The sequence below is a fragment of the Nelumbo nucifera genome, chromosome 1 (assembly GCF_055504915.1).
Source record: "Nelumbo nucifera cultivar China Antique chromosome 1, China Antique-T2T, whole genome shotgun sequence".
Taxonomy (NCBI): Eukaryota; Viridiplantae; Streptophyta; class Magnoliopsida; order Proteales; family Nelumbonaceae; genus Nelumbo; species Nelumbo nucifera.
In genome coordinates this window covers 34,534,087-34,548,893 of record NC_142649.1, presented here as the reverse complement: position 1 = coordinate 34,548,893, position 14,807 = coordinate 34,534,087, and the positions used below count along the sequence as shown (strand labels likewise).

The 14,807-nt window shown below is 38.3% G+C and overlaps 1 non-coding gene across 1 annotated transcript; it reads right to left on the bottom strand.

Annotated features, from left to right (window-relative positions):
• Positions 1-14,353: 14,353 nt before the first annotated feature.
• LOC148803108 (small nucleolar RNA R71) lies at positions 14,354-14,460 on the bottom strand. The gene has a single exon (XR_016081611.1). It is a non-coding gene; the product is annotated as a small nucleolar RNA R71 (small nucleolar RNA).
• Between the last annotated feature and the right edge of the window lie 347 nt (positions 14,461-14,807).

Genomic DNA, 14,807 nt, shown 5'->3' with positions numbered 1-14,807 from the left:
ATCAGATTTTCCACTATGTAGCACATGATTTTCCACAACTTAAGCACATGGCAAATCAGATTTTCCACTACATAGCACATAGATTCTCTACCTTTGGCACACTACAAATCAAAGTTCTCTGCTCTATAGCGCAGAAGTTTTTCCACTACTTTGGCACATCATAAATCACTGATTTTCTCACTTTATAGAACATGAATTCTCTACTACTCTAGAACATCATAAATCAAATTCTCTATTGTATAGCACATGATTTTCTGCCACTTTGGCACATCACAAAACAGATTTTCCACTGCATAGCACATAGATTCTTTGCCTTTGGCACATTACAAATCAGAATTTTCCACTTTATTGTACACAAAATTTTCTACCACTTTGGCACATCATAAATCTCTTATTTCTTCACTTTATAGCACAGGGGTATTTTTCGCTACACTAGCACATCACAATTTTAATCAAGGCTTTATCATTGTTTTCATCATTGCATAGTACATTATTGCTTCCAATTTAATGATTTCTCACCTCACGACGAATAGCTGATGTTAGTCCAAGAGATCATCCATACTTATTGGAAAGTCCACTATTGCCAAAATTAAATAAACATCATACACTAAATTGCTTTTATCATTGCTTTTTATTTGTTCACTATGTTTTTCTTTACGACAAATGTAGCCTAATTCTGAAGGTTCTTGATACAAAGGAGCAGTCACTTTGCCAAGAATAAAATGGCCTATACATGATGGAACGATGTTGCACGGAAACTCTTCTTCTTCACCTTTCCCTAACCACAATCCTCCTTCATTATCTCACCCTCTTCCAAGCCTGCCCTTCACAAAAATCTCTGTATGCTTCCTTTTGTCATTGTTGTTTCATAGTCTCCCATTTTACAACAAAGAGGGGCAGATGTTAGCACCTGATTTTTGCTCGACCCACCACCTTAACCCCCAATTCTCCTCGAACGCCCAAACAGACACTCCCGATCACTACGAAACACCCAAAATCCCTACTTTCAGCCCAAAAGCCCCCAAATCCACTATTAAACCCATTTGACACCAATCCAATGACCCCAATCAACCCCAATTTACACCTCAATCATCAAATCAGACACCATCATTAAACACAAGACCTCCCAAATTTCAACTCAAAATTCCTTTTCTTAACTTGTCATCAAATCAAGATTTCATTTCGATGTCTCTTATTAGCCTAAACACTCGGAAACTAAATTCCCTTGATCTTAACACATCCAAACCAATCAAACCATACCATTATACTCTAGATACACCAAAACACTGACCCAAAAAGATTTAACCAAAGATTCTTCCATCTATCCATCTATCAAAACAAGATTTCGTTCCAAATCCCCTCGCTGACACAAATTCCTATGCTCTTGACACTCCTGAACCAATAAAAAATTAATACCAGATCTCAGATACCGTAAAATACCCACTTGTAAAATTGCAGCCCAAAATACCTTTGTTTGCTGATAACCTTGCATTTTCATGCTTTAAGGGCATCAATTTAGGGATATTTTCGGCCTTAGAGTAGTCAAGTATACACTTTTCCTAGTTAAAATCAATTATGTGACCTCTGAGGGTCTCTATGCAAATTATGTAGAAAACTGGGAAGCATTCTAGGCTGAAGTGCAGTTTTTGGGAAGCTGGTGTGAAGACCGACTGGGAAAGGGGTGTTTTTGTAAAGAATTGAGAACAGGAGAGTGCCTCCTCTCTGCTAAACCCAATTGGCGCCCATCCTACTATATTACCATGCTGCCCTCTCCTTAGCAAACCCAAGGGAGCCTTTTTAACCCATTCTTTTCCTCCTTAGCAAACCCTAGCCGCCCCCAACTGTGCAATCTCCACCATTCGCTTCTTCTAATCTCCACCATCCATTCTAGGGCATTCTTTTTGTAGTTTTTAAACCCTAGGGCACCACCTAACTACTAATCCTCACCAATCAGCCCCTCACCTCCAAATCTCAACCACTCCCTCCATCTTATATCCCAACCATTCAATCTAGGGCGCCACCTATTCTTTTAATCTTAACCCTTCAACCATAGATGTTCTAATCTACACCCTCCATTTCTGGGTGCCCAAATCTCACCCCTACATAATATTGGGCGCCCTCTCCTTTTACTTTCAGCCATAGGATCACCTCAAAATCATCCTAACCATCCATTAGAATCCCAAGGGTGTCCCTAACTTTGCTAAAACCCAGCTACCGCCCCTATCTTTCTCCCTATTCCCAGTTGTGTCCACCCTTCTCTATAAAAAGGGACTCAGGGGCCCTGTAAAAGGGGTTGGTCAATTCACCCAGTTAACGAGGCTATGGTTTCTTGAGTTGTTCAAGGGTTATAGAAGGGGAAGACGCCCAGTTCTTGTCAGGAGGGGTTCCAGCAAGTTGTTCAACCATTCTGCAACTACCACCACTAGATCTGATCAACCATTCTTTTCTTCTTTGTTATTTTTATTTCTGCACTCTTTTAGATTTAATTCTTGTTCATTTATCTATTTTGCAAATCTGAATTCGTTCGGTTCAAGGCTAAGGTGTCTCGAGGGGTTTGAGGGTTGTAGAAAGGACGAACGCCCGGTTCTTGTCAGGAGGGGTTTCTGCAAGCTGTCTGGCTGATCTATAGCTACCGCTACCGGATCCGGATTCTAGGTCATTTTTTTATTTCTTTTATTTACCTTGTTGATTCCCACACTTTAGTAAAATCTTATTTTTTATTTATTGTCTTGTTTAAATTCGAAACATTTAATTTAAGCAAATAATAGATTTATTTTTGTATTTTATGCCATTCCCGATTGCATTCTCCTGTTCGGATCTAAGTATATATTAATTTTTTACTTGCTTCCCTGTGGATACGACCTGTTCTCACCCATTTACTATGTTAGTAGTTGTTTGAGAAATGAAAAAAAATACAAATGTTTAAATTGGTATTCCGAAGTGGTTAACGATGCGCTTCCGGATAACACCAAGTTTTTAGCGTCGTTGCTGGGGAAGCATGGAGAAAAATTTTTATTTACCTTTTCTGGATTTGTTTCATTATTTTTTCTTTTTTGTTTTATTACTTGATCCGTTATCTCTGTTTAGTTCTTGTTTCTCTTTTATTCTGTAGGACAAAATAGCGAAAGGTGGGGTACCGGAGCATTGTAGGACTACGAGACGAAAGAGAAGAGAAGAGAAATTGGATTGTGTTTCAGGTGTAGTTGTTCCATTTTATTTTTTAATTTTCTTATTTCTATTTTCAAACTCTTTTTTTGATAGAATAGTTATTTTTGAATTTTTAGATTAGTGTTTTTCTTTTATTAAAAAAAGGAAATTTTCAAAAATTTATCTCTTTCCTCTGTGAATCGCATTCCCTATTTTAGAAAACGGCATTTTCAACGATCAATCTTGAACAAAACCGGACCAGATTTGAAACCAAAAAAGGGAGGAAAGTGATATACCTGATATGAAGTAACAGTAACTCCCAATGAAGGTGTTCACGCCCAAGGAGAAAACCAAAACCCGCTTCCACTGAAGATGACACTGTGTGATGAAGCAGGATCAGTAGGATAGCTCTTCAACAATAACCAAATTCTTAAACAAGAATGGAGTAGAGGGTTGGTGAGCACGACTTCAGATTGCTTCTTCTACCAAGAAGCAATATCAAGAACAATTCTTGATCACTCCCACAAGTGGAAATCGAACTGGGTAGGGGCGGCAAGAACAGGGAAGAACTCTGCAGATCGTTGTGTTGTATAACTGAGGAATTCGCCCCCTTTATTTATAGCCTTCTCAGGATCAACCTCCTAATCCAATTAGGAGAGAGATCCTTAATCCAAATCTGATATTTGGATCTAGACTCTTGAATGGATAAGACTTATCTAATCCTTCAGCTAATCCTAATCAAATTATAAGTCCTTTCTTGCCTCCTTTTAATTAACAGACTTAAGCCCAATTCGAATTGGGCTTTAGGCCCATCAAGTTTATGTGCTCACTTAACCTCTTAACGTACTGCCCAGTTAGCTCTCTTTGTATGGCGTGGGACCCAAACATTGATCTACACATCATGCACATGGGTTCAGCCCAGCCTTTGTTGCAAGGCTTGGCCGAATTCACTATAGGACATAGTAAACCTCTAAGTCCATCACCATGGGCATTTAATGGGCCCAACATTTAAACTAAATGGTCCTTGGGTCCAGCTACCTTATGAAAACCCAAAGACTGTGGGCAGATGCAAGATTAGCCCATTAGGCATTACCCTCAATGGTCTTACACTTAACCTCTCAGCCCATAATGATCAAACACTGCCTGACAAGAGAGGACCTCTCCCTCGGCTACGAGGAACAGTGTTGCACTCTCTACTCACATGGATCCCGGGAATTAAAACCTTTTATAAACATTTTGAAACCGTAATATATATATATATATGTGTGTGTGTGTGTGTGTATGTGTATGTATATCTCTATATAAATATATTTTTCAAAATACAAATTTCAATGGTTGAAATCAACTGCTGGTAGTTTAGGTTTCCATCAGAGAGATTGCATCCCAATCATTCACTTTGTCCGACAAAAGAGCTGATACTGTCACTATGACCACCCACTCAGATGAATTATTGAACTATCCCACCATACCCAGATTTGGACCCCCTCTAAGGATCTCACTGATTGGCACATCAAAGATAGCCCAATCTGACACCTAGTGCAATATCATAATCGAGTCTAGGGGTCAGGTGTAACATTCTAGTTTTGCCCATCTATCACCAAGGTGTAGGGCAACATTAGAATTTTGGTCTGGTTCACCCTAGTAGTTGAGACAAGCCACCCTAACCAACTTGGCGGTACATCAGTGTCAGCCTTGGCTAGATAAACCTCCCTAGATCTATCCAACGGCTGTGAAGATTCTAAACTAATACAAGTTTCATAAGTGTCTAGTTTTAGGGTATTACACAAAAACACACCACAATGACATGAATCAATTATGTACTTTATTCATTTACAATAAATGTCAAAAGATACATCAATCTGATTCGAGCTAAGGGCATAACTGTCTAACAATTCTCACTTTCACTTAGGTCTAATCGAGTACAAGCCGGAGTACATGGTACTTCTGCTGATGCTAGTTAATGGGTCTGCTACATTTTCTGTTGATGTTACCTTCCGAATCAGGGTGTCCCCTCTTCCAAATATCTCCCACAGTACATAGTACTTCCTCTCGATGTGCTTTGACTTCGAGTGGGTTTGTGGCTCCTTAACCTGAGAAATGGATCCAGTGTTGTCATACAACAATGGAATGGGTAATGTACTGGATGGAACTACTCTTAATTCCTAAATGAACTTCTTCATCCAAATGGCTTCATTGGTAGCTTCACTTGTGGCAATGTACTCATCCTCGATTGTGGAATCTATGGTGGATACCTGTTTGTTGCTTTTCCCACTAACAGCACACGATCCTATCATGATGTTATAACCAGATGTAGACTTTCTATCATCTGGATCCGGCTAGAAATCGGCATTAGTATACCCCTAGATCTGTAGTAAACTACCATCGGATACCAGACAAAACTCTTTTATTCTTTGAAGGTATTTTAGTATGTTTTTCACAGCGGTCCAATGCTCCTGCCCTGGGTTCAATTGGTATTTGCTTACCACACTCACTACCCGAGAAATGTCAAGCCGAGTGCATAGAATGGCATACATGATGTTCCCTACGGCTGAGGCATAGGGAATCTCTTTCATGCCCTCAATCTCTTTGGGAGTCTTGGGAGACATACCCTTGGAGAGAGTGACTCCGTGTCTAAAAGTAACATTTCCTTTCTTAGAGTTCTCCATACTGTATGTTTTGACAATCTTGTCAATGTAAGAAGACGGGGATAATTCTATTATCCTCTTCGATCTATCTCTATAGAGTCGAAGACCCAATATATAGGAGACTTCTCCAAGATCTTTCATGGAGAATTGCTGTGAAAGTCACACTTTCACCGTTGTTAACATTCCTACATCATTCCCAATTAGTAGAATGTCATCTACATACATAACAAAGAACATAACCTTATCCCCACTAGTCTTCCAATAAACACAAGGTTCATCCAGATTTTGCTCAAAGTCAAACTATTTGACGGTAGAGTCAAACCGGATGTTCCAACTCCTAGAAGCTTGCTTAAGTCCATATATGGATCGGTTGAGTTTATATACCATGTGTTCCTGACCTACAGCTATGAAACCTTGCAGTTGCTGCATATACATATCTTCAGTAAGATCTCCACTCATGAACGCAGTTTTGACATCCATTTACCAAATCTCGTAGTTATGGTATGCTACTACATCTAGTAGGATCCTAATGGATTTAAGCATGGCCACAAGCGAAAAGGTTTCCTCATAATCGATTCTTTCTTTCTAAGTGTACCCTTTCACCACAAGACGAGCCTTGTAGGTCTCAACTTTACCATCGGGGCCATTTTTTCTCTTATAAATCCATTTGCAACCAATTGCCTTTACCCCAGGGGGCAGATCTACTAGAGTCCAGACTCCATTGGTCTCCATTGAGTTCATCTCAACTCTCATGGCATCTACCCACTTCAATGAATCTATGTCCAACATAGCTTCCGAATAAGTCACGGGATCCTCCTCACTAGTTGTGGCTTCCAATAAGTAACTTTCTTAGTCGTAGCCATAACAAATTGGAGGCCTGGAAACCCGGGTAGATCTTCTAGGTTGGATATTTTTTGGAGCTAGTGAGACATCTCCCACTGCCCCTAGGCTCTCCTCATCAAGAACAACTTCCTAGTGATGATTATCTATGATGTAATCTTCCTCTAGGAAGTGAGCATTTTGACTGCAAAACACCTTTTATTCTTTTGGATCATAGAACAAATAACCTACAAAGCCTTTGGGGTAGCTTACAAACAGGCAATGACTGGTCTTGGATTCCAATTTGTCGGCACTAGTTCTTTTAACATGCACTCGACAATCCCAAATCTTCAAGTGTCTCACACTTGGTTTCTTACCGGTCCATAGCTTATATGGAGTTTTAGGAACGGATTTGGTTGGAACCCGGTTCACCACGTAAATCGCAGTCTCTAATGCAAAACCCCAAAAGGATGTAGGTAACTTTATGTGGACGAGATGTGATCGGACCATATCTAATAGAGTCTGATTTCTCCTTTCTGACACACCGTTTAATTGTGGTGTAGCAGGATGAGCTAGTTTTGATACTATCCCATTATCCTTTAAGTATTTCATGAATTCGTTAGAGAGATACTCGCTGCCTCGATCTGATCGAAGGGTCTTAATTTCTCTCCCTAACTGTTTCTCGACTTCTTGTCTGAATTCTTTGAACTTTTCGAAAGATCCAGACTTATGTCTCATTAGGTACACGTAACCATTCCATAAGTAATCATCAGTAAATGTTATAAAATAAATGTGCTGGTTTCGTGTCCTAACACTTAGGGGACTACATACATCAATATGTATAAAGTCAAGTGTGCTTGTTGATCTTTCAAGCTTACCGGTAAATGGCCGCTTCGTCATCTTACCATGAAGACAAGGTTCATAGGTTGGAAGATCTTCTACAGTTAGAAAATCCAAAGGACCATCTTTTACCAACCTTGTTATACGATCTATAATAATGTGGCCAAGTCGGTAATGCCACAGGCACGTGGGATTAATTGTATCACGAGTCCTCTTCTTGGGGATTATATCCGACGTAGTTTCGGTAATGTTTGTTTCTAGAGAAGGATGGAGAACATAGAGACCATTCTCAAGTTCTTTGTATGTGAGGAATTTGTTATTTCGTTTGATAGTAATCACATTACTAAATAAGATAGAATAACCATCCATGCACAATTTTGAGATAGAAATCAAATTTCTTCTTAAATTAGGTACGAAAAGACAATCTTTAAGTACAATTGTTCCTTCTCTGAAAACTAATTCTACAGTTCCTATGGTTGTAGCTGCAACTATTGCAGAAGTCCCCAAGTAGAGCATCACTTCTCCGTCACTCGATCTTCTGCTTATCTTGAACCCCTGCAGTGAGTTACACGCATGAGTTGAAGCCCCGAAGTCAATATACCAAGAAGCAGAAGTGACCAACAAGTTGGTCTCTATGATAAAATATTCAAAATTACCTTGCTTCTTAGTCTCCAGATATTGAGGACAATTCCTCTTCCAGTGGCCGGTCTGCTTGTAGGAGTGACAGGCATCCGAAGCCTTATCTTTCTTCTACGTTTTAGTTTTACTACCCTTCTTCTTAGCCTTCCTTTTAGCTTTTCTCTTTTTTCTTCTCCAATTTGCCACCTCCAACAAGCATGGCTATTGGCTTGTCCTTTTTAATCAGTTCCTCAACCCTCTACAACATATTGCTGAGTTCATGAAGGCTAACGTTTAGCTTATTCATGTTGTAATTCATGATAAACTGATTAAAGGACGGAGGTAAGGAATCGAGGACAACATCAATTTTGGTGTCATGATCTAGCCCTGACCCGAGAGCCTCTAGTTCATTGATATAACCCATCATCTTTAGACAATGGTCATGAACTTGTTAGTTCTCGGTCATCTGTGCGGTCATAAACAATTTTAAGACCTTTTATCGAGTATAACGGTTTTGCTCTTCATACATAGTCTTCAAACTATCCAATATATCCTTGGACACTTCGATCGTATCAAATTGCCATTGTATCAGATTGTCTAAAGAGGCTATAGTATAACACCGGGCAATAGAGTTTTTCTCTTCCCATTCTTGATACTCTCTTCTTCTAGCCTCAAAAGCCCTGTCACCCGGACGATCCGAGGCAGGATTCTTAGCAATTTTGTCCAATTTCTCGGACGTTAGAACCAACATAAGGTTTCAGAACCAGTCAGCATAATTAGGGCCTTTGAGTTTGTTATCATCTAACAATTTGGTGAATTTTCTATTTGCCATTTCTGGTAAAGGCAAGACAGATTTATGTCATCACATAGAAAGGGCTTTTAATCTAGGTTTCATTTCCATTTTGGGCATCTCTGAGATTCCCTCCAATCTCAGTGACAGAGACAGTTGTGTCTCTAGAAATGTGGGAAACCACATGGGGTGCATGGAGCCAACTATTTCAGCTACAAAACCCCACCACCTTCTGTGAAGGATCTCATCCACTCATCTTATGAGCTTTCCCTTTGGCCTCTGTCAGACAAGGTTCATAACCATTTTAGGTTAAACTTTTCCATCCATTAAGTGATCACCTATCATGTTCGTGAATGCCAAGGTACCGTGAGAGAGTCTTCCATTTTAGGATAGTCCCCTCCCACATCGGTCTATAATGCCCCAATCATCTCATGAAGCAATCCAGCCAACTGCATTAATAGATGGATAGCCCAATTTTATGGATAACCCAATCAGATCTAGCGCAATTTTATGGTGCATCTCAACTAATGATGGAAGGCCTTTAGAGAATTCATCATATGAAATTCCCTATCACATGCACTTATATTTAATGGAGGGAACGAAAACCCCCTAGATCTGATTTAGGTCAAACCAAAGTGGCTCCCACTAGCTTTCATAAAGCCAGATTCAAAGTGGACCCAAAACGACTAGGGTTCTGGGGTGTTCCTCTTAGGGAGAAACTGAAGTGGGCCCCATTGAGAAAAAGAGATCATCCAATGATCTTAAGGGGCACCATGGCAATGATGTGCATCCATCCATGGTGTTCGATAGAGCCACTATCGAATCAGCATGGGTCAAGTGCTTATGGCCCATGTTCGTAGCACATCACACATCCATACATCACATGCACGAAATCCATAATTGATCCAATCAATTAAATAACTGTAAAACCCATAAATAGAGCCCATTTAATTCCATAATATTACCAATTAATATTGTCTAGGTATATGGGTTGAACCGCAAAAAGTAGTTCTACCCATATAGCATTTATGCTGAATTGGGCTAAAGCAGTTTTAACAGATTAAAATTGGGTTTTACAGATGTGGGCCGAATTGCATCTTGCAATTAACCATCAATCCCTCGTCCCATGAAGGAAATTTTAGGGCTGCAAACAGCCCCCATCGAACCATAGATTCAGTCCAACCAGTTTGGTCCAATTTGGTTTGAATGGGTCTAGGTTTTTGATGTTTAATTCAAGATTCAATTCAAGAAGATGATCTGAAATTAAACAATTGATAGATGACATTCAAGAATCAGTAATCAAACAAAAAGGGGGCTGTTCACAAGGCTGCAACCCTACAAAACAAAAATTAGTTCGTAGATTGCAGTTTCTATTATTGCAATTCGCATATCGTAGATTTCTTACCTATGCAAGTCTTCTCTTCCACGCGTACCAGCTTTGTCTTCCATGAAATAAAATAGAAAAAACCTAACTTTTCCTATTAATATTACATCATAATCAAATTCTATACATCCTGCCTAAAAAAAAATATATTTACAAACCAAGAATGAATAGAACAAATCAGTAGGTGCGCAGATTTCTTACGCCAATAAAAGAATTCGATCTCCACCATACGAACAGCCCAAATTTCAAGAAATACAAATAGAACAGTTCTAAATATATTACAGAAAATAAAAGATTTAATTTCAGATCAATTGCCCAAAACTAGGAACCAATTTCGTAGAAAAAATGTTAAATGTTCAAATCGGGTAGACGTCTTCTGCCCATTTGCGCAGATCCATATCTGATTTAATTCGGCTCAAGATTTAAACCTGGCTCTAATCTCACTGAAGGGATGAGAGATCCATCACATGGATGGCCAAACATTGCAGGAAGGTAGGGCAAAATTTCAAAAATTTCTCTCTCCCATCTGGGAATCACATTCCCTATTTTAGAAAACTACATTTTTTGCATTTTCAAGGATCAATCTTGAACCAAACCGGATCAGATCTGAAACCAAAAAGAGATGAGAGGGATATACCTATACGAAATAGCAGTAACTCCCAATGAAGGTGTTCACGCCCAAGGAGAAATCCAAAACCCGCTTCCACTAAAGATGACACAGTGTGTGATGAAGCAGGATCAGCAGGACGACTCTTCAGCGAGAATGGAGTAGAGGGCTAGTGAGCACGACTTCAGATTGCTTCTTCTACCAAGAAGCAATATCAAGAACAATTTTTTATCACTCCCGCAAGTGGAAATCAAACTGAGTAGGGGTGGCAAGAAAAGGGAAGAACTCTACATATTGTTGTGTTGTATAATTGAGGAATCCGCCCCCTTTATTTATAGCCTTCTTAGGATCAGCCTCCTAGTCCAATTAGGAGAGAGTTCCTTAATCCAAATATGATATTTGGAACAGGACTCTTGAATGGATAATACTTATCTTATCCTCCAGCTAACCCTAATCAAATTATAAGTCCTATCTTGCCTCGTTTTAATTAACTGACTTAAGCCCAGTTCGAATTGGGCTTTAGGCCCATTAAGTTTATGTGCTCACTTAACCTCTTAACCTGTTGCCCAGTTGGCTCTCTTTGTATGGTGTGGGACCCAAACATTGATCTACACATCAGCCACATGGGTTTAGCCCATCCTTTGTTATAACGTCTATGCGAATTCACTATAGGACACAGTGAACCCCTGAGTCCATCACCATGGGCTCTTAATGGGCCCAACATTTACACTAGATAGTCCTTGAGTCCAGCCACCTAATGAAAACCCAAGGACTATGGGCAGATGCAAGATTAGCCCAACAGGTCTTAACCTCTCAGCCCATAATGCTCAAACACTGCCCGACAAGAAAGGACCTCTCCCTCGGCTACAAGGAATAGTGTTGCACTCTCTAATCACATGGATCTCAGGAATTAAAACCTTTTGCAAACATTTTGAAACCATAATATATATATATATATATATATATATATATGTATATCTCTATATAAATATATTTTACAAAAAACAAATTTCAATGGTTGAAATCAACTGCCGACAGTTTAGGTTTCCATCAGAGAGAGTGCATTCCTGTTCATTCACTTTGTCCGACAAAGGGGCTGATCCTATCACTATGATCACCCACTCAGATGAATTCTCGAACTGTCCCAACATACCCAAGTTTTGACCCCTTCTAAGGATCTCACTGATTGGCACATCAAAGACAGCCCAACCCGACACTTAGTGCAGTATCATAATCGAGTCTAGGGGTCAGGTGTAACATTCTAGTTTTGTCCATTTATCTCCAAGGTCCAGGGCAATACTGGAATTTTGGTCCAGTTCAGGGTTTCAAGAAAACCCACACTACATGTACCTCAGGTCTCACCCTGGCAGCTGAGCCAAGCCACCCCAACCAACTTGGTGGTACATCAGTGTCAGCCTTGGTAGGATAAATCTCCCTAGATCTATCCAATGGCTGTGAAGATTCTAAACTAATACGAGTCTCATAAGTGTTCAGTTTAAGGGTATTACACAAAAACACACCACAATGACATGAATCAATTATGTACTTTATTCATTTATAATAAATGTCAAAAGATACATCAATCTGATTGGAACTAAGGGCATAACTGTCTAACAATTTTATCTATTTCTTGCATAATTTTCTTTTTGATCATTTTATTTTCAGTTTAATTTTTAGATTAACAATTAGTTTGTTAGAATTTATTTTTGGTAGTTGTTAATTTTGTTTAGCACAATTAATTGTTGTTTTTTTTTTCTACTTTGAATTATTATTTGTGTCTTTATTTAATTTCTTTTATTTTAGTTGTTTAATTGAATAATTAATTGCTAAATAGGAAATTGTTGAAATTTTTGAATTTGAGTTTAAATTTCAAATCTGAATTTAAATTTTAATCTTAATTTGAATCTGATTTTGAATTTGAATTTGAATTTCAAATTTTGAATTTTAAATTTTAAATTTTCGAATTTAAAAAAATTGAAAATAAAAATAAATAAAATAAAAGTTAAAAATTAAAAAAAAATCAAATTTAAATTTTAGAAATTTAAATTTCAAAATCTGAATTTGAATTTAAACTCCCAAAATTTTAAATTTTAATTAAAAAATTATAAAAAAAAATTGAAAAAAAAATGGTTAATATTTTTCTCGCATTTTCATTCCATTATTTAGGGTTTGATAATCTAGAGCATGCATTATATAGGTTTATTTAATTGCTGAAATTATTTTGTTAGTTATGAATGTGCTAGGTTTCTTTTTATTTTAATTGCTTCTTGCGCTTAGTTTATTTATTCTTTTATGTTATACTGCTGAATTGCATTTTAGAAATAATTGTTCATGCATTGTAGTTAATTGCATTTGCTTTGTTTATTTTGTTTTTCCGTTAATCCACTTAAGGGCATCCAACTTAAATAAGATAAGGTGGGGATTTCATCACCCTTCCTTGGTCCAAAAATCACCACCCTTCACGTGTGGTTCACCCTAACCCTAATTTAAAATTTGGACAGAAAGATCCTTTAGGGAAGCCTCACATTTGGTTCAAAGGTGTGTTGAATTTTAGGTTGAAATTATTTTCCATAACCAGCGGTTGGTGTCTAAGGAAAGAGGTTAAACGGCTAAGCCTAAGCAGGTTTTGTGGTTACTTAATTAGGTCCTTACGAGAGCAAGGGGAGCCTCCCACATCCCCACCTCTTACCTGGCTAACCAAAGGAAGTGGTGTAATTCCAAGTGAACCAAAAAGGATTCACATTGGTTGAACCACTAGTTTAGGAAACCCTAGGTCAGCCCCTAGGTCATGTGGTTGATTTGTTTGCCTTTAAAAAAAAGAAAAAATAAATTAATTAATTAAAAAATTAAAATTCAAACTTGAATTTAGATTTTTGGAATTTAAATTTCAAAGGCTAAGTTTGAATTTAAATTTTAGAAAAAAAAAAGAGAAAGTTTCAAAAGTTGACTTTAAATTTCAGAGTTCAAATTTTAAAATCCACATTTGAAATTAAACTCAAAATTTTAATAAGAAGAAAAGGGACTTCTGTGTTCTATGCTGGGAAGAAGATCTCTAAGGAGATAAACTATAGAACCTATACCTAAAATAGAGAGATACCTCCATCATCGACACCGAAATCAAATGGTCGGAATCAATGATGCACAACCTAGAAAGTTGAAGGAATACGTCACTCCAACACAAATACAACCCTTCATCCTGCATCCAGTTACCTGAGACTCAAGCCTTATAGTATGAAATTAAGTCAAGTACAATCCAGATGCTCCCATCCTTCTATGGGAACCCAAGTGAGGACCTATACAAGCACATAAATGAGTTTCCGGAAATATGTTCAACTATAAGGATTTAGAATTTCAATGATGATGCCCTTTGATTGACTCTTTTCCCCTTCTCCTTGAAGGATAAGGCTAATCATTGGTTAGGGACTATAGGGAGACCCATTAGGACTTGGACAAAAATGCAACAAGAAATCCTTAGGATATTCTATCCTATAGGAATAATCAATACCATGAGGAGAGATATCACGGGATTCACCCAAACACCGGGTGAACAAATTCATGAGGCTTGGGAGAGGATGAAAGAGTTAATGAGAAAATGCCCACACCATGGCTTGTCCTAGTGGCAATTTGTCCAGGCCTTCTATGAAGGCCTGACAGATCAATATAGACAGATGGTAGATGCATCATGCGGGGGGGGGCATTTATGAGTAAGAGTGAGGATGAAGCTTATAATCTTTTCGAAACCCTGAGTGAGAATTCTATCAATAATGCATCGTTGTATTCCTATGAAAGGTCGGTGGGACCCTCAAAGAGGTCAGGGCTCTATGAGGTCAAAAATAATATAGAGCCTGAGCCAAAAATGGACATGAATGCCATTTCTAGAAAGTTGGATAAGGTAGACCTTCTAGCCCAGAAGACCAGTTTTTCACTCTTAACTAGTAATTGAGCCCATATACATCT